Source organism: Aythya fuligula, chromosome 5, assembly GCF_009819795.1.
Source record: "Aythya fuligula isolate bAytFul2 chromosome 5, bAytFul2.pri, whole genome shotgun sequence".
NCBI classification, from domain to species: Eukaryota; Metazoa; Chordata; class Aves; order Anseriformes; family Anatidae; genus Aythya; species Aythya fuligula.
This window is the reverse complement of record NC_045563.1, coordinates 20,494,090-20,520,691: the sequence shown is the minus strand read 5'-3', so window position 1 is coordinate 20,520,691 and position 26,602 is coordinate 20,494,090. Positions and strand designations below refer to the sequence as shown.

The window sequence follows — 26,602 nt, the reverse complement described above, 5'->3', positions numbered from 1 at the left end:
TGTAACTACAGTATTAAATATAAAAATTGCATTACACTTGGCAGATATGAGCTTAATACTACAACTGGGGGGAAAAAAAATCAATATTAGCAGATACTTTACTGGAAACTACAAGTCCAGTGGACTTTTTTCCATTTCAAAAAGTGGAAGAACCATATCTCAGGCTTCCATTTCCTTTCACCTTCGTTACACAGCTCTCTTAAGAAACAGTAAACGCAATAAGCAATCTTGTAAAGTGTGATTCTATTTATAAATAGTCAGTGATCAAATCCTGTCATTTATTCCTGTGTGACCCTGAGAGAAGCAGGAGATGGATGTTTTTCAGTGGGAAATGGAGGAGTAATTTACATATGGAAATTTGCTAACATTAGTATACCAAGCTTATTTGCTAGATGTGCATACATTTTAAAGAACTAGGCTGTGAGCAAGGAGATGTATAAGCCTAAATAATAAGAATGGCTATTCTGGTAGTTACCTCTGCATAGACAGACTCTTAGATATAAATTGCTATTGCAGAAGTTGGGAAAATTGCCTCTAAACATGGAGGAGAGGAAAAAACAAACAACAAAGCGGGGGGGTGAAGTCCCAAAATTATGCAATTTGAAATGTAACAAAAGCACGAAGATCTTTCAAAGCACGTGTGCTTTGATAAATATAGGTATTTTCACCTGTAAAACCGATGTGAGAAATCGAGGTTAAATGTCCTTTTAAATATCCACACCCTTGCTTGTTCTGTAGCTATGTATAGTGGATAGTGGTAAAATACTTTCTTTTTATGATTTTAACTGTTTATTCAGGTAATGATGCATGCTGTACTACTAGCGCAGCAGAGAAGTGACTCTGGGACGTCTGTTACTCTTTGAAATGCATGGTTATGAAATCAGGATTAAACCTAAAAATCACAGCCTCCCTAGACGCTGCAAGTTCTTTGTGTCTAGAGATGTATGCCCTTTGCTGAAATTCAGGGGGATATACATAATGACATATCACACCAGTTATCTTTAAGAAATAGATACTGAAAATTGTTGTTGGAATAGCACTAGTCTCTAAACTTATGTCAGTAAAATGTAAAATTATTTGAAATAAATGGTGGAGGAACGATGTGGGACATGGCAGACTTGATGCAAGCAAAGTAAGAAACAGGATGCTTGAAGGAAATCTTTAAAACAATTTCTATGAGTTTTGTTAAATTTCAGCAAGTATTTTAGATTTTCTGTGTGATACACAAGTTGTAAACAATCAGCTTTTTTGACGTAAGTATTTGACGTTAGAGTATTAGCACTGTGGTACATCAGTTTATAAATCATTGCAAATGAATGTCAAAGAAGTGTTACAATAGAATATAGCTTAATTCATATGCCAACGCCAAATTTAAAGTTGTGGTAGAAAACTTAAAATTGAAAATGTTTTAGAAAGCAGTATTTTTCTGGGAGGAATATCAGTTGGAATATTATGACTACATTCAGTTATTTCATCTATGCTTCCTTTTGGGTCATTTCTTTTTTCATAACCTAACCATTTTTTTTTCTGGCATTCTTAGAAGCAGAAACTTGAGATTTCATTTCCAGAAAGACTCAATTAAAGCTTACAGGGCCATTTGTGTTTACGAAACCTGTGCATAAGCTGTTTCAGTATTGAAACAATAGCACGCTACTTGCTACTTAATGTTACATAATTAGTTAATGTTTAGTTATTTAACTGTGTACAGTTTAATGTATAGTTTATTTCTGTGACTTCACCTATCAGTGCGGGGGGGCCAGCTTAAACAAATTTAGATGACGCAATCATTTGGATGAATGGCTACCTTGCTTTTGGGGAAGGATGAAGGGAGGTGGAATATTTGGCTTACTGCTCTGACATCTCTCAGCCCATGCTTTGGATTCCCTCTTTTTGCCTTTGGGCACCCAGACCTCTCTTAGCGGGCCAGCGAGTCCCAGGGTTTAGTATCACTGATCTTTAGCCAAGACAGATCCCCTAGTTTGTGTAGCCAAGCAAATGGAGGTAGACAAGGATCTTCACTCCAGGGTTTTCTGTTCTTCTTCCTGGAGGCCGTGCTCTTCAAAACAAAACAGCAAAACCCAACAGTGACACTACAGAATTTGGAGCACTCCTCACAGCGAGATACTTTGTTCTTCATAAGGCCTTGGTTTCCCATAGGTCTCACAATGGTTGTTTTACTTCTCTGAACAGACTGACCTGGCACTTCATGCTCTTGTTTGTCTCCAGACACTTAAACATTTCACACCTCTTAGGAGTACAGCAGAAATATTCCCACATATCTGAGCCTCTGGAGGCTGAGCTTGAAGTTGCTTTTTCTAATCCAGAGCATCAATGTGGTTCTGAGTCAATGGCAAACGAACTGGGGCCTAATCTTGCAGATGGGTGAGATATCTTGTCTTATGTGGAAGGAAAGTTGATGGTTTCCTGAAGAGCTAAAACTTTCAGTTTTTCAAATAATTTGTCATCTCTCGTTTAACACAGAAGCTAGACACACTTGTAGCCAGTCAGTTGGCAGGACAAAACATCCTTATTGGTCCCCAGAAACTAATCCTGCAAATGCCAAATACAACCCGATGGAAGCCAAAACCAACCGTTTTACACCATTTCAATTCCAGGTAGTGCTGTTAACAACTTGAGTGTCACAGTTCCCTTGCCTTCTCTCCCTGACCCCCTCCTCCCCTCCCCAACTCCATGCTGTAACCAGTAAGCCTTGCAAGACATTATAAGCCAATAGACATGGAAATTCAGAGCATGTCTTCTATTACAGAATTATCTCAGACATTGACTCACACACAGGCCTCTTCTGGAGACTTAACCCTTTAAAACCAAGCTAGCTGCATCTGGTGTTTTAAAAGCTTTGGCTTGTGTTTGGTAATTTGCCTTGTTTGCAGTGCAGACTTAGACAAGCCAAAGGAGTACTGGTGGCTTTTTGATCTTACTGGTCTTTGCAAAGACCAAGATTACAGATCATGCTACAGATTGCAGACAATCTCTAAAGAAATGTCTTGCCCTCCCAGGTTATGATGCTTGTGGATTCTTTGTAGAAAGGTGCACTGGAAATATTAATTCCTGAGGCTGTGATCAGCACTAAACGTGATTTGTGAATTCTTTTTTATACTGAAGTTTGCTATAACATGAGATTTAGTTGCTTGTACACAAGCCTATCCATTTTGCTGCTTTCAAAATGTGGCTTTACTGCATTTTTCCTTAATTCTGCACTTGAGAAAGTAGCAAACCTAGCAGTTTCTACCCTGAGAAAAACATTTCCTTTTTTTTTTTTTTTTTTTTTTTTTTTTCCTACAGGTAGTTGCCACTCCCCTTCAGTGGGAAAATGTGTTCTGTTTATACCACCAGCGATATCACGAGTCTCTAATGGTATCTTAGAGTTTGTTACGAAATGCAAATACTGACATTTTGTAAAGATGCAGAGTTTTTTTCAGGTATCACTGTGTAAAACCAAAATTACTGAAAACATAAGCTAAGAATTTTGCATGGTGGGGAGGGGGGTCTTTCTTCTGAACTATATCTCTCAGGTGCTATAGATACGAAGTATTTTCATAATAGATGACTTGCAGTCTATAAAAGCAGGTCATTCCAATTACTATCTTCTTTCTTTTACTGCCACTTAAATGGCAGGAGGTATTCAGCAGCCAAGAGCATTGCATGCTTCTTTAAGTGGAGGTGAATGCTTTGTGGAAGTGAGATGAAGGGAAGGCTCCACTGGAGTATAACCAGCTTTGGGTACCTTTGGAAAGCAGGATTGAAAAAGCTGAGGTGGGTTAAACCAGCAGTAATAATTTTTTTGGTTCATTTTTTGGGGGGGGCAGATGTTTGCCTGATTTCAGTTCTTAAAGAGAAGTTGTATTTTGTAGCCTTGTTCCCATGCAGAGTGATGATTATAAATATTTGGCAAGGAGACTGGGAGAGGAGAGGTTGAGAATTTTTTTCTTTGGTTGGACTGTTCCTCTCTCCACTACTTGTCTCATTGAGCCTGCTCACTGCTCCTGGCTGGTCTCTGAAGAGTGCCTTGTCACAAGCAGTCCATGGATTGTAGGCCCGACACTTGTCGTGCAGCAGTGGTGACAACACAAACAGCAGAAACCTTGCCATACAGCCACTCTGGAAGGTTATTCTTAAAATTCTGTTCTTGAGTAGTTAACTGCTCGAAAGCTAGGCAGCTAGACTAACCGGGATGCATTCCCAGTGTTCCCAATCATTCATAAGATTCTGAATCTCAGTAGTACTTTGTGCAGGGTGCAGGTGTATGCTCTCATGAAATAATAAAGAAGGCAGATTCCTACAGGCTTGCTAATGGCAATGAGTCCTCATGGGCTTGAGGTTTAATGTTTCTCCCCTCCTGCAAGATTTAAGAAGCTTGGCACCTTGACTCAGCCTCTCTGAGAGAGTATTTGTTTTGCCAGATACGTTATTTATGCCGTTCTCTTGGACACGTGATGCTGCTTTTGAATTTACTGTCAGTTCACTGAATTACTCTCGCCTGTTTGTTTTTTTAATATACTTGTAAATAAAATAAGCCGCCTTTTTTTTTTTTTTTTTTTTTTTTTTTTTTCTTCCAGCAGCATCCAGAGACTCTGGGAAAAGGATTCTATTTTATCTGTCAGCCAGTACAGTTTTCTGAAAGTTCTGCAGAACCCTTTTACTTTTAGGAACAGAGACTTGCTGCTTCCTTCCTGTACCTTGACTTGTTGAGTACAGCTAGACTTGTTTATTTTCTTTTACAGAACATCTTCTATTCAGTACTCCAAGAGCATCTGTTCCATCATTTTCAGTCTCAATAACAGTACATATTACCAGCCTGCAGTTTGGCTGTATCTGTCTCCTTTAGGAGCAAAGCCTCCCTTGCCAGTACAGATCATTGCCACCATTCCATTACGCTGACCGAAACAGTTGCTCCTTAAGTTTGAGAATAGCAAGCCAGAGAGGTGGAATAATTTAACTAATTGGCTTGTTTCAGTCCTCTTCTAAACATGGAAATCAGAGCCTGAAAACATTTGTGAGATGAAATCTTGGCACAGACATGAACGTTTCTGTGAAACTGCAGATGTGACTACTTTGTTATGAAACTGTTGGGAGCTTCGTGAATTATTGTAACAAATCCTGTGACTGAAAACCATGTAATGGCTATTTTATTCTGCTGGTGATTGTTTCTGCAATCCAGAGCCCATTTTGAATGGCTGCATAATGGAAATAGTTACAAGTTTCTTTTAGGTTAGAAAGGGGGGGCTTCTCACTCACACATATGATGCCTAACTTGCACCAATACACATGAGGAGTTGGGCTAAAATGCACAGAGCATTAGCTCACCCATTATTTATTGTCTTACACCGTGTTTTCAGGCGTTTAAGTGCTCTGTGGTAAATTTATTGCAAGCATGTGTAACATGTTTTATAACATCTCTGTCTCCTTAATTATGCATTTTTCCCTGAAGTGGTCACTGCCCTTTTTAATTAACTTTCATTTCTTTTGAACTTCCAAGCATCATGCACAACAGTGTATATCCTGAACTTTTTAGGAAAAAAACATCATCCCTTTGAATTTCCCCATGTGCTCTCTGGTGCTTCAGCTCCTCAAACTCCTGACTGGGAACACTGTTGTAGATCTTGCTGCTGAATATAGTGCTGGCCATTTGCCATAGTTCTGCATGTTGCCAGTGGGCAGCAGATCACAAATGGAGACTCACTGCTCTAATGTTTTGTGATGATGCTAGATAATGAGAGAACCAGCAATTAAGCAACAATATGTTTTATTTGCAGCGTACTCTATGCAGCTGAGAACATCAGTTATCACAGTCTGTTATCCTTGAGTGGGTAAGATTACATTATATTAGTTTGCATTAGATTAAATTGAGAACTGTTGTTTGGTGTTAATCCTGGTATGATTTTAATGTCACATAGTGGCTTTTAAACACAAAAAAATGTGTCAGTGATAAGATACTGATTCAGGTGTCATGCTGAATAGAGGAGACCATTACCTGTGTACCTAGAATTTTGAAAAAGATTATTTTCTGCTTGGCAAACTTGCTTAAAAGTCAGGTCCTGCTAACAGTATTTCTGTCTTTACTGTGTTCTGTCACAGCCTACTGGAGTGGATTTATCTGGTGGTCTGGGATTTGTAAAGCTGTGTCTGTGAGATTACTGATAATGCTGGGAAGAGAAGGGAGTCCAAAGCTAGCTGGAGTAGCGTCTGCTGTCATTTGGGAATTTGCTTTATGAAGGCATCCTGCTTCCTTCTTAGGTTGTTAATATTGAACAGAAGTAGAAACTGAGACCAGATCTCCAAACTGACTTTCAGTCCTCGAAACCAGATGTTTTTTCCAGTTTGGAATGTAGTTTCCTAGCTGTGTCTATAAGCTTTTCTTGGTTATTTTTTTTCAGCCAATACCAATGTCTTCTGCTCAGTGGATGGCTCTCCTCCTTTCTGCTTGGGTGTGTCACCTCTTCACCCCAATTGTTATCTCCTCTAGCTATGTATCTCTCTCTCTCTCTCTCTCTCTCTCTCTCTCAAAAAGCTCAATAACCTTCTGCCACAACAGCTTCAAACCAAGGAATTGCAAACCACTGTTTTTGTCCATCACATCCTCACAGATTAACAGCTTCTGTTTGATGTTCTCCCAAGAATGAAGGAAAGAGCTTTTTTCCCTGAAGCAATAGTATCACCTACATTCGTAACTTCTGAAGACACAGTAGGTTACCTATAAATGCAGTGAACAGTTTAACTGGAAGAATTCCACATTTAGCATAAAATCAGTGGCAACTGAGAGCCTCAGCAGAAACAAATAGCCAAGCCAAAAAAAAAAAAAAAAAAAGTGTTAATGAGGAAGAACTTCAAACCACTGGAGAGTTAATTACCTGTTTCAGCTGGGAGATATCAGAGGGGTTCAATATGTGATGACCTGAAGATGAACCCACCCCAGATAATTAAGGCTGATGTGTAAGTAGCTAGAACCACTGAGATTATATAGAAATTACTTCACACAGATGCTTCAAATATATTGGTATTTTTTTTCTAGTACTTAACACAGTAGATGATGTGCCATCCAGTAGGAATTTTGGGGAAAATAATCTGTTTTATGGCTTCTGAATCAAGGAGGAAATACTGCAAGTTAAATTAGGATCTGATACTGTGGTATCATGATTTCTTTAGTTCATTTGCTATGATGTTTGTCCTTAAGCAAGGTGCTCAGTGCTTGTGGAGAGGATAAGGAATTTCAAGTAAGTTTTAAGAGTTGATGACAATTTCTCTCATGTTCATAATAAAGTCTTCTAGAGCCTTATATTCAAGTAGGTGTAGTGGTAACTTGTAGGCAATAATTAGATTTGGAGAAAAGCATTATTTTTTGTGGAGCATTTGTGGTTAATTTGCTTTCATGACATTCAGCACCCTTGGGATCAAGTTTATTACAGCCTAGAATATTATTAGCTGATGATGTTGAGATTTCCCAGTCACAGAATGGGACAGAATGGGATGGGACCTGACCTTGAAATGACCTGTGTCACCATTACAGTCTATGTAAAAGAATCAACCATTTCACCTTTTTCTTCGTTTGCAACTGATTGCTATGGATGTCATTCTCTCTTATTCTTCAGGACACAGCAGGTATTTGTAAGTATCTTTTTAAAACCACTACTGATCCTAGAAATAGTGGCACTGATCCATTCAACTATTTCTATGCTGCTTCCTGAAATATCGAACTTATACATTGTGTCTATCTGCTTGTGATTGCTATCTTCTTCTCTGCAGTTGCTGTGTGGTTTTAGGAGCTGATGCTTCATGAGCTACCAGAGCTGGAGATGAGTAGAAATCTGAGATCCTTCTGACATTTCAGGCTATTTAAAGCCTTGCTTCCTAGTAATAATAGTTTACATTATATTGGTCCTTTGTCCTAGAGAAGGTTTTTTTTTCCTCTGTTGTTCAAGAACTGTTCTCAGACTTTACACCAGTGTAAATTTTAAAGTTTTTCTGCTGTATTAATCTCTCATGCGTCATTTTGGAGCTGTTAATTGATGATAATTCTGAATGTTTAATCTGTTTTGTTTGAGGATTTCTAAGCCTTTTGGTGGCAGACTGTCTCTCAGTGACACTGGTTGATGTGGGGAGTACTTTTTGGGAAGCAAAGGGATTGGAAGGCAGAAGAAGCCATTTCTCTTCAGCGTCTTGTTTGTACAGAAATGTTCTGAAAAGCAAGGGCTGGAAAAGATGAGAGTGATTGGTCCTATTCTTCTCTGTACCTGCCAGGCATTTACATTAGAGGAGTATGGTGCAGAAGGAAAGCCCCATCTGTTGATGTTTGCCTTGGTATAAGTTAGTTCCTTTGAGTTAATTCCTTAAATAAGGGACTTTATGTAAATGTTGTTGCTGGACCTGTGTTTCTGAGTGTATGCCATATCACGTCTGTGGGTGTGTTGGTAACTGCTGCAGAGAGAAGGAGAAAGTGAGAAATCAAGTCAGTGCTAGAGCTGGAGAGACTAAGCACTCCTTTAGTTATTTGGAGGTCATTATTTCTATGTGGGGCTTAGTATCTTCACAAAAAAAAAAAAAAAAAAAAAAGACTTGGTCCAAAATGACCTCAGAAAGTACCCCCAAAGTGAAGCTTAATTCTTATGTTAAACCTAATGGCAGAAATCCCCCGAATGGGTGAAACACGGTCAGACTTGCATGGTGGTGGTCTGCAGGCTGTATAATACCAAGGCCGGTGCACACAACCATTGGCAGTTTTCTGTCTGAAAGAATCCTGATAGTCTGCTGTGGGGCAAAAGCTGTTGCTCTGTTTTGAAATTGTTTGAAGTGGTGTCCAGAGAGAGGAAAACAGTATTGGCAGCAGCTTCCTTTGCTTTGAATATTATGTCTGTATATTCCTTAGAGAACTCATTAATTTTTTAAGGCTGTGACAGCAGCAGGCTAAGTGCATACAGTAGTGGTACACTGGTGGTTTGAGGTGCTGCATTCATCCTTTTGGGATAGCCAGGTCTGCTCCCTTCAGTGACGTGTGGCACCCCAGGATGACTGGGAATATTCAACCTGAGAAGTAGGCTTCTTAGCCTACAGGAAGGTGACATTTGGTACAATGGTAGAAACAAGAAAATGGTTTTCTTTCTAGAGCATTGTCTGCTGTCTGATGGAAATGCTTCTTAAGATGAACATACTGTGCTAATAAACTTAGCCTACTTATAGAAAGAGGGGGATTATGCAAGACAGTCCGGCTTGCTAGCTGGTGCTGGGGAGACCTCAATATGTGAAAGGCGAGGTTATGAGTTACTGTATGACTTCTATTCAGTAATTGTCAGTCTGGGTGAGTGCCTTGATTGCTGGCTTACAGAGTCTGAATGTTGTGAATGGGTAAGCTTTTCAAATCAGGGTACGTTAAGGGTGGCCATGTTTCATGTGTGTGTATATGTCACTCTTTTGTAGCTTATGGTATCCAGATACTTCAATGTCTTAATTTTGGCCTTGATTTCCTTCTATCCTTCTGCCCTCCTTTTTTTTTCTCCAGGGATGACTGAAAATACTGATGTGCCTTATCCAGGAGGACATGAGATGAACAAAAACTAAACATCTAGGGTCATTTAGGAGGTCTATATTAGACAAGGTATGGAGTTCCTGAGTGCAGAAATAGGACCCAAGTTATCACACCCAACTTCCTCTGTAAGGAAACTCATAAGAGATTCCCACTGCATTTTGAGCTACTGCTTCGGACCCTAGAATAAATGTACATTTTTTTTTTCTTATCCTTTTTTTTTTTTTTTTCCACATGCATGAGTGCTTTGAAGGTGTAGAAATCAAGGCTGAGGTGGCACATCTGAAGTGGGGCAAGGCTGTGGCATGACCCTGGGGCTCTGATGACATTGTGCTGTTACTTGGATGCATAGCCATAATACAGAGAACAGATTAAAAGGGACATTCTCCTGTGCCCCACTGCCAGTCAGCTGTGGGTCATGAGTGAGACAGGCTTGGCCACAAATGAGGCCGGAGGCTCTCTCGAGGCTGTTCTTGGAGACAATTACACTGTCTTGGGGTGAGCAGAGACATTGAAGAATACTGAGTAGTGTGTCACGGGACATTTGAGGCACAAGTGCCTGGACCTTGGGACAATGAAGGTGGGAAGCAGTCAGCAGATGGGCCTCCATTTGGTACTGAAACCACTTAGTGGCTTTACTCAGACTTCAGTGTGACTTTACTGTCCTTACTTTTGATATTTTAATATTAAGACCACTTAGTGCAGACTCTGGTCGTGGAGTGTCTGTTCCATACACTCTCTAATGCTGTCTAATGCTGCTTCTCCTCCTCGTTACTGTAATCCATTTCCAAGAACTAAAAATCAGAGGCATGCTTTCTTCTCCAGCCAATGGGGCTGGAAGCTGTAGGAGTTCCAAATTCAATACTATATGTTCTGTAATCAAAGACACAATGTAAACAAACTGTAAAACGTACCAGATATAAATGTCAAGGGGGAAGTAATGCTCCATCCAATACAAAATATATTCTGTGCATAAAGCTCTCACGTGTGCTGTATATTTTATAATGTTTGGAATGGAATAGCGCTAATCTTCCTGACCCTGAATAGATATCATCCGCCCTGCGATGGAAGCAAAATCAAGCTCTCTAAACCAAGGATAGCAGTCCAAGTACAGAGGGACTGTGGTCCAGACCCTAGGAGTGGTACATGCTTTAACACCCGTTGATTTAGAAACAGGTAATCCATCATTCTTTGGGGGGTGCTAGCCACCTTACTTCCCACTGAGATTCAGCCTTAGATGCCTGCCAAAATGTTCTCTGCTTTTGGTATTTGTAATGCTTCCAAGTTTTTTGTCTTTTTTTTTTTTTTTTTTTTTTTTTTTTTTTTTTTTTTGTATTTGCAAATTAAACTATCAAATCAAATCTACCTTGATACTAACATTTTCTTCCTTACCTGTCCTCCTCCTTTCCCCGCCCAAGCTCCAGGTCTTTCTTTGTGGACTGGAACCCTGTATATCATGTTTCAGTAAGCTTTGGGGTTGTTTTGCTAACATATAATTAGGGATTTATAATGTAAATGGTGACACAACCTTAACTAGCCTGTTGCAAATGTGACACTATTAATTAAGGGCTCTCTAGGGTGCAGTATGCTCCTTGGTGGATTAGCTTCCTGGAAATTTAATGGCAGTTAGCAAATTGGCATCCAGTTTTGCTTTTAGTCTGTTTCTTGCTACTACACAAAGGAATTCTGATTCTCATAATGTGAGATGGTGTTTTTTTTGTTTGTTTGTTTGTTTTGTTTTTGTTTTAGAGATAAAAGTAAAAAATTTCTTTTTACCGTTCTGCTGTATTTTAGGCAGGAGGATGAGTCAGCTGGGGAGATCCTGGAGATACAGTACAAAGACAGATTGCTTTGTTTGTCTGCTTAGTGTCCACTTAGTTTTGTAGAAATTAAGCAGGATATTCTTGCCCAGTTGCAAGTAACCAATCTAATTAATATTTCACATGTTGGTGAAGCTCACTTAAGTTCAGAAAACACACCAGAGGTTTAAATGTAATCCTAGCTCTATTTCTGCCCAGTCACTTTATGGACGAAGGTGGAGATCAGCATTATAGGGTGCTATAGGATTTACTTCTTTTTCAGTACATTTGGAGGCTAGATTGTTTTGCTTCTTCTCAGAAGAACACTGGCTTCTATTTGTGGTATGCTACAATTTTCTGTACTCCTTACAGGTTATCCATGTAACATTACTGTGCAATAGCTGTTTCTAAACAACTTCATTTACAGAAACACAGTAATTCTAGAATAGCCATTCTTAAAATACTCATCCTACTGTACTCTGGCATAACTTGTATCTGTAAACAAATTCATAAATCATTAATAATGACTGAGAGGTCTAATTATAAGAACTAAACTGGCCTGTGTGGCAAACCTTCTAGCTAAGCAGTTCTATACCTTAAAAAAATATATATATAAAAGATCAGCATTTACATAGCTGTTGTATACTACCTTTCAAGGCATGCCACCCTAAATGCTTCTTGTTTTGTTTTCAAGTTGTTGGTTGTCAAATACTTTCTAGCCACGTGATTTAAACACTGAAGTGTTGAAATGTATTGTAAATTCTGTCTCTTCTTTTTTTCCCTGAGACATTAGTTAAAGAGTGGGTCCATAAAACTGTATTGCTGTCCCTTGTGAAGCAATTTTATAGATACAAAATAAACACCAAAAAAATTCTAGCATTAACCATGAAAGTAGCTTAACTTTCAAAAAAATCAAAATGCTACCCAAGATGAAAGCTTGTTTAGCCATGACATATATTCTTCTGTGCATTCTACTGTGGGTTGAGTTACTTATGGATGTGCTTGATTTACTCTGTTTGACTCTACAAACGCTGGGAGCCATGAAAATTTTGGCTACCTCTCCTCATGCCATATGCTTTGCTAGCATGATGCTTGCTCATAAGCTGATCAGACTGTTTTGATGGAGACTCAGTGCTGAGAGATCATGAATCCACGCTAATGTTTAATGGCAAAACAGCCTTGAGTGATTTTGTGCACAAGAGAAGAAAAAAAAAAATAAATGAAACAGACCTCAGCATCATCCTTATGAATGGAAGAAGAATATGCTGAGAGCTTGTTGGATCATCTTGAGGAACCCTGTCAACACCACTTATGGCATGTGACGAAGGAATACTCAGTAGATAACAGGCTCCTTTGGAGAGTTGGTTCCTGCACAGGATGAAACTAGCTGAGCCAGTTAGGATCTGCAGTGCAAACATAATTGGCAGTAGAATGAGGGCAGGAATGTGTCTGATTCTGTCAAAGTTAGAGTGGTGTAGGGAAATTTATCACTTGTTTCCAAAAAAATTGTCAGGCAAATGCATTTGATGCAAAGAGTTCTTAATAAACTTAAGTCATCTAGCAATGGTGTCTCTATGCATTTCTCCATCATGTTTCCACAAACCACTTGGCAAGTTCTCTGGATAAGTGTCGAAGTCAGAATTATAGCACTTACATTTGTATATGGCATGTGATCTGTTTCTGCCCTTTGTTACTTATGGCCTGTACTCTGCCTCACCCAGAAGCATTCAGGTAAGCAAATGTCTGTATTAGAATTTCATGAGCAGTGCTGCACTACTTGGATTGAGATTCATGTGGGTGGGAAGGAGCATTATGTCATTTTAATCCAGCAGTTAGTTCAGGGATAAAGGAACAGGGAAGTGATGGTTGTGCGGAGGTGGGGATGCAGACCCACATGGAGTTGATAGAAGGGCTGTGCGGCAGAACAGTAATTCCTTTTTTATATAAAATTTCTTGGATGCAGCTGCAGTGTGTATCGCATGGTGCAGTGCTGGTGGCCAGGAGGTGTTCATTCCCCTCTCTTTTTATCCTCATAGAAAGATGTCTTTCAAAGGCTCAGGTAGATTTTGGTAGGGTTGTGGACTTAAAGCCGTGCACGTCTGTGGATCTGGTATTCTTAGTGCTCCTCATAAGAGTCCTAGCAGAAGAACGTAGTAATTTTGGTGCTTGCTTTGTGTATCATTTTCATGAAATCTGCTGAAAGGAATTATCCTTACTGCACAAAGACTGATTGCTGAGGAAGATATTGTGACCACTTATAGTGGCTGGCTCTCTAGCAGGGTTTTTTGACTGCTATGTGGGAGTTCGAGGTTTCATCAGAACAGAGAATTTAATTTCCCTATTTCACCGATGTTAGATTTTTACAGAAATATAACTCTGTGTACCTTGCAGAATCTGCAGGAGAGCAGAGCTGATTTGTGTTGAGACAGATCTCCCACACGGCTGTGAAAACAAGTGCACAAATTCGGAGGAGCTGGGTGTAAATCTGAAGTAACTGTCATGGGGATTGATGTTCTCTCTAGGAGTTAATCTAGATTTACATCAGGGTAACTGTGACCAGAATCTCTCAGGATTCATCTTTGCTAGACTTTAGTAGCTCACAAAATTAATTGCTAATTAACTCGAGATAGTTGATTATTGTGGATGCTTCCCACATATTTCTTCTGTCTTACCATCATGGAACTTAAAGGCAGAGCTCCACAAGATCAGACTAGACCCAACATATTCTGAACTCGTGCTTGTCAAAAGCTGTTCCCTTCACCTAGACATTAACCTTCTGAGTGTGGTCGGCAGATACACCAAAGCACTACAGTCCTCAGGAATCCAAACTTGTGTGCCTCTGGGGGATGAACAGCAGAGACATGGCAGCAGACATCATCTATGGCACTTAAAATAGCAAGGAAGAAGTTAGAGGAGGTCCTGCAGGGCTGTCCCAGGCTACCCTGGAAGGCTGGCCTTGCCAGTTTCTGTGGTGGAGAGGTGCAGCATGAGTCTTCTTGACATAAATATAGTAGTCAATATTGAGTGGGCTCACAGATGAAATACCTAAGAAACAGCCTGAGCTACCTCCCTTCAAAGCACTACTCCCCTTGTGTGTCAGAAAGGAATTAGATTTGCGTGCTACTAATTCTATAGAAAGCAAGTTGTAACACGAAGTATCTCATGGTAAAATATTCATTGGCAGCATTCAGGGCCGTTAGGAGGGGAGATGGCAGTGCTGTTCCTTCAAGGGTTGGCAATGTTGAGGTGCCTGAAGGATCTGCTTCACTCCTTTTCTCTAAAGTTTTTCGTGTAATATTGAGGGTGAAAAGGCACACCTTTTTGTGTGTGTGTGTTTGTTTTTATATGGTTTAAGTAAAATAGAGATGCCAAAAGAATGGGATCCTTGTGAACTTACCTGGTGAATTGCTGTAGTTTGGGCAAGGAGATCTTATGACAGCCTTGCTTGAAAACTAAGTTCTGGTTCTGCTCCAGCTTTGTCTGAAAGGGAGGTGGAGGAAGACAGTTAACGCAAACTGGCTGAGAAGCTGTAATGCCCATTAAGATATTAAAGGAATCTGTGTTGGGGTTGAAATCAAAAGTAAGGCTATACATAATTAAAGGTCCTTATTCTGAAAAGAAACATTTTTAGTCCAACCAAAGGGGAAAAAGGCAACATGAGTCTAAAATGTCATCCTTGTCTTCATAGACTTGCTTAATAACCTTCCAGATTTTGGGCTGTACCTTGAACTTGCCTGTCTCCTAACAGCTTGTAGTTTGATCTGGGAAGGCCTGGTCATACTGACTGCTGAACATGCAATGAAGATGTAAAAATACAATAAACTGGTAATCATCTTTCTTGCCTGCATATGAAAGTGAAGGCATTGTGCCAAGCAAATATGCGCATTAGATGACTAACAGATCTCCCACACTGTCAGTGTAGGCAGGGAATATGCAATGCAGCCACATATGTGTCTCAGAACCATACTGAGTGCTTTTTATTCTTAATGTTTGGTTTTGTTTTTAAATAGGAGTTCAGATCATTGAGCAGGATGTTTATCTCTATGCACAGAAAACAATATTGGTCATACTTTTTAATATACGATCAAGTTTTTAAAATCACCAGCTGATATATCTATTGTGAGTGACATCAGAATTTCAAGTGCTTGCTATAAATGTTCACTAGGATAGCCGTGTGTATCAGATGTGATTATCTGAGTTTACAATTTTTTCAACCTCTGGAAGAACCCTTTTGCTTTTCCAGAGGAAAGTCTGTTGGAAAGTCTTGCATTTAACTGCCCTTTTTTGAGGTTCAATTTCTTTCTTTGATAAAGTGTTTGAGATTTTGACAAAAATGAGTATGCTGTAACAAAGGAATTTCATTTAATACTTGCTCAGCCATGGTTTTAAAATACCCATGCAGACATGACTAAGCTGAACACCTAGGGGAAATTCTGTAAATCCCCGTAAGAGGGATGCATTTCCACATTGCATTTAAACTAACAGTGAGCTTCCATTGAAGGTGATCCCCTTTTCAATTTCTCGGTGATGACTAATCCACACCCTTAATTAATTAGTTTTCCATCAATTCTGCAAGCTAAAGCAGCAGCCCCATTTCTGCATAGATAAGATGGATGAATATGATGCAGTGGAGGAGAGTGAGCAGGGTGAAACATTTGTTTCTGTAGCACTGTAAGGTTAAATCAGCTTAAGGTTAGTTTTCGGTTGCATTGAAGTGTTGACTGTTTATATGGCAGTGTCATTTAAATCCCCCAAGGAATGCTGAGGACCTCCAGAGCCAAGAACTCTGCCAACACAAAATGGGAGACCATCTCTTCAGCTGTCTTTAAAAATAAAGATTTAAAAAAAAAAACGAAGGCCCTGGAAACAGGAGGCAAAATTTCAAACCACCAAGTACTGGTTCTGTGACCTGACAACCAGCTGATCAGTATTTGATGGAAAGATCTCAGCTTGTTCCAAGAGCTAATGTTTTTCCAAATTCGTCACACTTATCTCTGGCTCATCCTACAAGGTATTTCAGAAAGCAGAGTTCCAATGTTGACCAGGTAAACGAAGGCAGAACTCTTGAGACTCTTCCCAGGACTCTTTTTTTGACAGCAGCAGAGTCTGTCAGTATCCTTTTAGTGCTAAATAACTTTCCATTTGATGACAAGTGCATTTCTGAATTAAAGACCAGTAATCAGGAAAGCCAGATTTCCCTTACAGAGATGTTCAGTAGCCTGTATAGATTGGTCTCTATTTTCTCTGTCCCCATTTTAAAAACCTGTTTCTTCTTTGTTGATCTCTGTGAAAGTTGGCATCCAGATCCCTCATTCCAGTTACCTTACTTCTACTAGCAAAATTTTACTAGCAAAAAAAAGCTGTTATGTGGACTAGCAGTTACAAGTTGTTTGGAATGGCTGGGGTGAGAGTCTACAGGTAGTCTGCATCATATAAACTGTGCAGTATGCTCATCTGGTTAATTAACTTGTTTTTCTGGTCCCAAGATGGAAAGCACTTAACATGCATGCTTTAGTTTAATAACACATTCCTGCTCATCTCTCTCAGGAGACTTGTCTCTGTCTTCAGGTTTGTCCATTCTTAAGGTGGAAAAAGTGAATGTAAGGATGAAAGGTTGGAGAGTGTGTGGCTTTTTAGGGAAATGCTTTACACCCTTTGTTAAAAACTACTTTGTTGAGATGTCTGTAACAAAGTACTTCTTGCTGATTAGGGGTTGTAGATGTAGGGAGGGAACATCTTACAACACAACATTGCTACAGATTGCCTGATAGATGTATTTGTTGGACTAGATTCTGTGTCCTTCACAAAACAGGGAAGAACCAGCAATAAACCATTATATTGTTGTGTTCCACTCTTTAGATTTGTGTTATTGATCTGTGGTGATGCTCCTGCACACCAGCCTTCTCTGCTGCTTTGTCAGTGCCCAGGCAGTGATGTGCGCAACTTTTGCTTGTGTCTGGGCAGAGTATGCCAGAGATTTTGGCAAAAATTAACCTGGGGATTTAGCAGAAATTGGGGTCTTGCTGGTACAAAGTAAAGTCCCTTCAACTTACATAAAGTAGTCTGGATGTGTTGCTGAGTACGTGGTACAAGTAGTTCAGCAATTGCTTATCAGTTTGCTGTGACACATCCTCTAGAGGTTTCACACAGGGTAAAATGATGTGCTGAATTCCTATCTTAACTCAGAGCCTGGTTTTGCTGGCACTTATGCACATGAGTAAGCGTGTGACTAGTTTTATCGGCTTGTGTCAATGTAACAAAGGACATGTAAGAGTTTTAAAAGCAAGGGCTTGGTTGGGAGGCTACATTCAATGTAGTGTTTCAGGTGACTAGCTGTTGGTAAAATTATTCAGCCTCGGAGGTTTTTTCTCGTAGTCATGGGCACATAGCAGCATATTTTGTCCAGATCACTGCCAAGTAGGTACAAAATGCTATCAAGTCTTATTGTTCTCACACCAGTTTTGGTAACTGCAAGATTTTTAAGGTGTTTGAGAATAAGATTTTGTGTTGTCAGAGAGAGGACTGACTCCAAACTGTCCTTGATTTAGTAGTATTTTCTTCTGAGTGTTGACATGTTGTAGGAGAGACAGAAAGATGGAGCAAGTGAGGCAATAGATAGGCTTACTTCTTTCACCAGTTGGAGTCCTTCACAGTGTGTAGTCTGGCAAGGCATCTACACTGAAGGCCAAAAACAAGAGTTGCAGATTGCTTAGAAGGGGGAACTCTCACTAGAAGCTCCAAGGACTTAGAGATACAGGCCCTGTGCCTGCATCTTCAGCATTAATTCTTCATTTGGCCTCTCTAGAAATGTCACAATACCAGGTTTCTTGCACAGCAGTGGATGTAAAGAAGACTTTTATACCAGTGTTCAAATATTATGGTGAACTGCAGGCACTAGGGAAGGTCAAAGAACAGCTTTTTTGGCTGCTGTCACTGTAAATAGGTTTATGTTAAAAACTCGTATGTGCGACCATTACTTCATGTCAGCTGAAACACAGAAACTATACATACGCATTCTTACTCTGCTTTTGTAAAAGCATTAAGTGTTTTTTGCTTGAATTTTAGCGATGTTTTCTGTTTGCATTGCGCTGAGAGCATACAGAGTAGATTGCACTTCCACCTAACTGAAGGAGTAACTTTCTACACCGGGCTTATGTGTTGACACACCAGAGCCCTTTATAGGAATTGAAAGGGAGCGGTATAGAGAAGCTGAGCATCTTTCAATAAATTACTTGCTACTGATGGCCAAATCATATGCCCATCTACCAAGTCATGAAATCCACTTACCTCTTGGTTCTGCACCTCACAGACAGGCTGCTGGATTGCAGTGAGCATATTGCAAAGCCTCGTACTCTGGAACTGTTGCTTAGTGCTGGCAATTATGTTATTGCCTCAGTGGAGCAATGAGGGTGGTGATGGTAGACTTAGAACTATCCGCCCTGTCTTTCTATGGGACTTAGCTGCTTTGAATGACATCTGCTCTGTAAAAGAATTCTGTTGCCCCTTCGGACTTGTCTGCAAGACATCTTTGCAGTGTTAGAGCTTTGACTTTGGAAAACATACTGGCAAACAAACTTAATAAAAACACTTACAAAAAATAATCATTTCTCATATTTTTCCTGGGAAGGAGGGAGAGGTATTTCCAAGGGTCTTATATTTTTTTATATTATATAAAAATATAATATGGTCTGTGAATCTTACTCCTTTTTTTTCTGGTTTTAGGAATTATATTTGGATTACGTTTTGACACACACTGTACACAGACAGTATTCCGTATTCTTGGGCCTATATAGTTCTTCCATGCTATGTTTGTATTACAAGTGAAAGATGCTGTACCGAGGCTTTACAGTAAGTTTCTTTGACTTAGCAGTCCATTACCCTGTGTAGCAGAAGATTCCTTAATGCTAAGATATGCTGTGTTAAGGTTATGTTTTGTAGCTGACTCCAACTTTGTTTTACCTGGCTGCTGTCCTGTTGTATCCTGGTGTCTTCTAAGAATGTGACTAGCATTATTATAAATAAAAATATATTTTTTCTTTAACACACAGACATGCTTACCTGTATGCAGTGGTCACCTCATGTCCTTGTGTCAGAGGTGAAGGCTGCATTTCTAGGTGGACTTCAGTTTGTTAGCTTACTCAAAACTGGCCTTTCCAATTTTGAGTAAAATAAACTACCTGATTTCAACAAGATCTCTGTAAAAGAGTGTACTTTCAGGATTTAACCCTCTTTATTCTTGTTCTTCAGGAGGCATCCTGATCAGGCTTGTGATGCAAAGTGTGTTGGCATCAGTAGAAAGAGTTGTATTGGTTTCTGTGGGCTTTGGATGAATGTGCTTTAGAAATGAGTGGTGCACCATATAAGATTTGGACGAAGAGCACTGTATCCTCTGGATAAACAAAATACAGCTTTGGCCTCACTCTTAGTAGAATTTGTAAAGGAGGAAAAAGTCCTTGCACTTTGTTAGAGGGGATTTATTTTTATATATATATATATATATATATTTATTATTATTATTTATTTATTTTTATTACATGCCTGCATGGCCCTCTTTTACCTATGTTTTTTGCTATGCTTTGAGTGGCATGGTGTGGCACAAAATGTCTAAGGCTGTGATGGACCGTTTCCAAATTATTTGTTCAGTTAGCTCCCTAGATACCCTCAGACCTTTAAGGACTCTGAGATCTTAGTGAAATCAGTCACTGTGATTTCAGCTGCAGGTTTTGGATGGATCACAGTTCCTGTATGCAGGTAATAAACAAAAGTAGGTGGGCCAGCATAATGCAGGAATATACTTAATCTCCTTTCTGTGCTTCCTCCAATCCCATCATTTGTAAAAAGCTGAGCAGATCAGTAAAGCAGAGGTCAAATACCTGTTGAACGTGCTTTCAGGCATAGCTGCTTTCAGACACTGCTTACGGGATTCCAGCCTTAGGAGAGGACAAAGTACACGTGGATGCACTTCTGTCTACTACTGTTCAAGGAATTTGCAGGCTGCTACCAGATTATTTTCCAAAAGAAAGTGATCTGGGCCAGAGCAGTGATGATAAACATGAACCATAAACAGTGTACCAGACTAATGATGTTATCATAACATTAAACATTTCTCCTTCTTGGTAATGTAATTTCTGGCTTCTGCTTATTTCAGATCAGTGGCTTGATAGTTTAGGGATGAAAATCACATCATGGTCCCCTAGAATTTCTTTTTTTGAGTAAAAGGATGTGTAAAAGGCCACAATGCTTCTTGGACACCTGGTAGTATTCAAGCTTAGACTTTTCATTTATGTTTTTTTCAGGATTCTAGAGCTTAAAGGACATAAACAATAATCCCAGAGGATCATCTGTCCTGGAGCAGACATTGGAGCTAAGCTACTATGTGACTAAAAGAACTGAGCACGTCTGATGGTAAGTAAGGCAAGGAAGATCAGATTACATTATGCTTCAGCATGGAAGAAAAATTATCATACACTTCTAGAACTTGTCCTAATTTTTCTTGGAGAATGAAGGGAACAAGGAACAGCAAGGTTGTAAATGCTTTGCAAGTCCCGGTTAGCAGGGAATATATGTTTTTTGCTAGATCACTTTGGTCTGCTGAATATCTTTATATCTTTAAATCTAGCTGTGGTTCTCACATTATGCGGAGGGTCTGTTTGTCCTCTGTTAAAAGACTCCTTGATGTCTATGAAGCTCAATTTAATTAGGATTTCTAAAGAAACTTAATGGATTGATCTTCAGTCTTCTTAAAGCTCCTAGGAAAGTCATCTTAAATCTAGTCCATAGCTGTCTCAAACATTTTTTGTTTATTGGTGGTGAGCTGTAAGGAAACTAGTGTGGATTTGTGTGTGCACACTTTTTTTTTTTGGTTGTTTGGTTTTTCTTTTTAAGTAGTCAGGGTAGTGGGTGAAAACTTAAGTCAATCTGGACTTGTTTCTAAGCGTGTTTTATCTCTTAACTCTAAAGTGTTTCCTGTCTCCATAGTGAGGGCTTTTAGAACTACATTAGAAAGATTGGAATTTTGATAAGGCATTTGGTGTAGATAGACCTTTTTTCTTTTTATTATCTAGAAAGCTAATCCATTTACCTTCTGCTTACAACATCAGAATGCCTTGATGTTGCACTGGTACAGCCTTCCATACCATCTTGCAAGTATAGTTGCCTTGCAGATTATTGCGGTCGATTATTGTTTTTATTGTACAGAAGCCAGTTCAGCTGGTGCGGGTAAGCCTTTCAAATCAACTCCACACTGCGAGGGAGGCCCAGCTTATGGAAAGATTCTGAAAGCCTTTGTTGGGGAGCATTTGGAGAACAAAAACATGTTCCATATGCAAACAAGCTTTAAGGTGAATGGGTTAATTCCACCTGCTGTATGTTTTATTTCAAAAATGCCCTTTATGAGCTGTGGCCTATTCCTGTTTACATAAAAATCCTGAGAAGCTTCAGGTACCCTGCAAATATCTCTCCTGTGCGTTCATATTGTCTTTTCAGATGAAGCACTAGTGGTCAGCTTTGGCCAGCTGGTGATCAATGCTTACTGCTCATTTGACAGGAGAAAGGATGTGCTTTCCTGTCCATAAGCTCACATTTGTGTTCTTTGCAGTCTTCGTGTTACACAGGTCTTGTCCAGGTCCCTTGAGGCCATTGTTAAACCTAGGCTATAAAACCTCAGTATTTGTTACTTTTACATTGAGGTTATGTGTAGACGTGCCAAATAACTAGAAGTTTGATTGTGTTAGAATGCTTTCAAACATGCAGTAAATGTCAAACTTGCTTATTGCCTCAGAGCACTTAATCTTGATAGCTGAGCATAAGTAAAAACATGATATTGCACGCTATCTCTTCTTTATAGGCATAGACTTTATATTAACTTCAAAGCAAGATGTAAATGCCATTCTGCTGGTTCAACAACAACAAAAAAGATTCAGAACTTACTTTACAGAACTTATCAAATTTATCCCTGCAGTGAGATTTGGAGTAAAGTGCATTTAAAAGTACGTAGTTAAAACAGGAGTGAATTTGATCCATCTGCTAACACAGAAACCACAAACAAAATCTTTTTTTTTTTTTTTTTTACTCTTACTACTATCTAGTGTTTTTACTGAGTAGTAAATGTTACATGTTTATGATATGAGGTCAGTATGTGTTAAAGATATTGAGTACGTTCAGAGCTTTCACATCTCATTTCCTTTTTTCCTGTCCACATATATGATTGCTTTGTGGAGAATATAGGAAGGGTTTTAGTAGAACAATGCTTTCTTTTTCCTCTAGTTAGTATGAAACATCACTTCTCCCCCTTCTGTTTTTGCTTAGGCTTTTGCACTGCCCTAAACAAAGTGTTCTCCTCTTGAATTTTTACTCATTTCCACTGAATGGTGCTTGGCCTACATATCATGTGTTCATGATGTAGCCTAGAGGATATTTAACAAAAAGACTTTTAATTCAGCAGTGATAGTGTCTTCCTCTTCATATGTGGGCAATACAAAAAGGTGTTTTTTTTTTTTTGCTTGTATGTTTTGTTTTTTAAAAGAAAAAAACAACTAAGTTTTGTTTATTGCAGAATAAGGTGTGATAGTTCTGCCTTGCAGAAGGACTTAGCCTGGGAAAACCTGATATGGGAGGAGAGACGAGATTGACAGATTGACAGCTGTTAACCATTTGACTTCAAGGTGAACTTGTTCCAACAAAAAAAAGTCAAAGGTCTCCAGCTGAGTGTGAGCTGAAGGTTGTGTGCTTGCCTTCATGTTAACACAATATTGTCAGTATGAAAGCATTGGTAAAATACTGTGGAGGAAGAGAGTTGGCTGTATAGGCTGCCTCTGGTAAGCATGCTTGCTGAAAAGGTACCCTGAAACAGCTTCAGCCTGAGGTGGCTGCACAGATGGGTTTTGGTACAAGAGGCAAAGACAATGATAAAATATGATGGTAATCTGAGCCAAGGCTCAGGAAGTGGTGTATGAAATGCAAACCAGTGTCTTTAAAGTTGCCGGAAGATACTTTGAAATAAACATTTTAGTCGTTGTCCATTATAGGGCCATAGACTGACCCCTGCTTCCAGGTTGGCTAAGGAACAGATATCATCTACTTGCTCATGAACAAGCTAATGAACTTGGACAATGCAGAAAATGCTGTCTAGAGTGTGGCTGAAGGGTCCCAGTATTTAGTACCTAAGCTGAGCAATCAATGGAACATGTGCAAAGAAAACACTGTCACTTTCACTGGTGTGCATGTGAACTAATGAGACACTTCCAATGCTTTGCTTGGTTAGGGTAGGTTGAAGCATAAACGTTGAATAAATATTTACTTTCAAATTCTGAGCGATGCTTTGGGAAACTGTTAGAATGTGTTTGTGCTAACCATTGGAAAAGGATGGCTAAAACATGAAATGATGGACTATATAGGAAAAACTGTCATTTCAAACTCCCAGAAGGCTGTTTATTTCACAGAACTGCCTCATGCTGGATTTTGTGCGCGCTTACATCCTCATAGTTCATCAAGTAAAATAAAATTGGATGGTGTTCCTGGAGGCTTGAAAAGTTTCGCTGTAGATGCGTGAGCTGCAGTGGTGCGGGTGGAACAGAGGATGCAGATAAAAGGGGTCACATGAATCTGTAAAAAAGAGCAAAATTAAACTTGCTATTTTTGAAGAAACGTGCGCTTGAGTTGACAGTTTGAAGTTGAGGTCTTTCAAGTTAAATCTTTATTAAAGCAAGTTTCTTCTGCAGTATGTACACAAAACTCAACACGGTAGAAAACTGATGTAAATCTCATTCTAACTCTGAACTGCATCTAAGATTCAGAGGGAGATGATGAAAATGAGGCAGTTTGCAGTGCCAAGGTACACTGCCTCTTAAGGTTCGCATCTACAGGGACACTGATTTCAACAGAGGTAAATCAAAAATCAATCTAGTCTTCTTGACAGGTATCTATTTGGTAAATTACCATGTGCTAGTTTTAGTTATGTGGTCCTTATTGCTTTAGTACAAGTTTCTGTCAGAATTATATAAGGAAGTTTGCCTTGAAGGAACTTCACTTGAGGGATGACATGGGCTGTCTACAGTACGTGAGAGTATAATTGTTGTTTCTTGTGGGCCAGATTGTGATCTCTTTCATTTGAGGGTGTTGCACAAATAATCCTGATGACTTCAGGGAGATTTTTTGCAAAAATAACGAAGTAAATGAGGTTCTAACAATTTCCACTGACAGTAGAAAGAAGGCTGCCCTGGGAACATAGTTGTTTTCTTTAATGTTTTAACAAATACAAGTTTAAACAGACTGTTGACTTAAAATTGAGCTTTCATGATGTGGACATTCCATGATTTTATTGTAGTATTTATAAACACTAGTCAGCATTTCTAATGAATGCTTGATTCAGAAAGATTTGTTATTAAAAAGTGTTTGTACAGTAACATGAACAGTTTGGCTAACAACATGCAAATAGAATCATGAAAAAAGCCATTCTGACTTTCACATGAAAAATCCCATTGGTTTTCATGTAAGATTTCCTTCCAGTTTTTCTTCCTGTTTTATTACGAGTCATGAAGAAGTGGCATTCACAGCACAGCAGGTAAATGGTGAAAATGCCGGTTGTAACATTGAGGAGCAGCATCAAAAGAAACTTAGCTGTGGATGGCAAGTTCAGCATATACCAATGGATTAAATACAAAAAGTTCACACGGCAAAATTCTGCCTATGTCAAGATCTTGATGCAAAAGCAATGACTTGGAAGGTGATGTTTGAAAGACTATTTTGTGTGTGTGTGTGTGTGTGTGAGTGTGTGAGACATACCTTTATGAAGGACTGGACAGGTTCTTAGGCTTTTACTTCGAATTCTTCTTGTACTTGACCCTTTTTCAAGCTGGATAGTTAGCAAGTGAATTGCCATGATGCTCTTCCTTCTCCTGTCCTGTCTGTCCTTCTCATTCTTGCCTTACACTATGTAGCAGCTATAACTGATAAACTGAAGTTTGTAACTTATAGAGGTTACATCTGCTAAGGTTGTCCTCTGCTGTAGTCTCATTCTTCTCACAATATCAGGGATATCTTTGTGTTGAATATCAAAGATACTTTTATGTTATTCAATCTGGGATTTCCAGAGACATTTAATGAAATTGATTATTTATTTTCCACTGAACTTTAATGGAAGTTGGGATCCTTTGGCCACCTTTCAGGCATCCTGCACAAAACCACAATAGAGTCACCTTGTTGGTATGGCCATGGATGTATGTAACTAGGCCATGGTGGAGAGACTTCAGTTCTCCTTGTAGCACTACAGCCATGTGAAAGAAACTAGAAATAGGATAGGATAGGTGGGCATGACTGACAAGTGAACGACTTCAGCAGGCCATCTTGAGTGACAACAGCTCTGGAGAGAACTGTGAAGCTGACTGGTCTCTGGCAATGCTGACAGCTTGGTATTGGTGGAGTGTGTATTTTGAGTTTTGAATTGCTATGAGGGTTAATCATGAACTTCAAAAGGAGGATGAACTGGTTTAGAGCAGACAGATTTCTGTGAAAAGCAGTTTGAAGTGGTGTATTATGGTGTGTGTTGTCATCTTCAGTGTAACAGTCCAAGTAACAAAATAAAATCAACCCAGGTTGATCTAGCACAGTGTTTTTGTACAAAGCTCCAGTTCACTATTTGTGTTTCTCTAGCATATCTTAACCTCTCTACTCCTGTTACTGCTTCTCCAGCAGCTGCGTTTTTCCAGGGTTTCCACAAGGATGCATGTACATCTCTTTCCCTTCCACAAGGATGTATGTCTCTTAGGCTTGATATTTAGCAATCACAGGAGATAAGTCTGTCCATGTACTTTAACTGTGTCAGAGTGAGGTCTGGATGGCATCATCTTTCTTTTTTCCTGGTTTCTGATAAGGGAAATGTGGGTATGTGGGCCTGAGAAGTGCAACAGCAATCTCCTCTTACAACCCTGCTCTGGATGGTCATGGTGGGAGAAGAGTCACAGCTGTAGTTTGTTCCTGCTGTGAAGTTAGGTGTAGCAGCCTGTGCATACCAGGACATAAAACAGGTGGGACGTAGTGGGATATTTCCTGCAAAGGAATTTCTTGGCTTGTCATGCATACTAGCCCTGGCTAGTACTGTAATACTTCCCAACTTAGAACTTTGTCTCAGGTTTTGTGCTGATACCATAAACATAGCTTAAGGCCTGGAAGGCTGGGCTCTCAGACTGTCCAGTTTGTAGCAGCTGATGCTCTCACAGCTGCACCTGATTCCTTAACTGTCAGTGACACATGGACACACATTTGTGTGCTG

The 26,602-nt window shown here is 39.5% G+C and overlaps 1 protein-coding gene across 5 annotated transcripts in view; it reads left to right on the top strand.

The window, feature by feature from the left end:
* PTPN5 (protein tyrosine phosphatase non-receptor type 5) overlaps positions 1-26,602 on the top strand; it is an 82,728-nt gene that overhangs the window by 4,787 nt on the left and 51,339 nt on the right. For 3 of the 5 annotated variants that reach the window (XM_032189509.1, XM_032189505.1, XM_032189508.1), the window contains exon 3: positions 20,631-20,739. The gene's annotated coding sequence lies outside the window, so the exon portion shown is untranslated. Of the gene's footprint in view, positions 1-5,774; positions 5,829-19,056; positions 19,183-20,630; positions 20,740-26,602 lie in introns of all 5 variants that reach the window. The other 2 variants (XM_032189506.1, XM_032189507.1) reach the window with 2 other exon arrangements.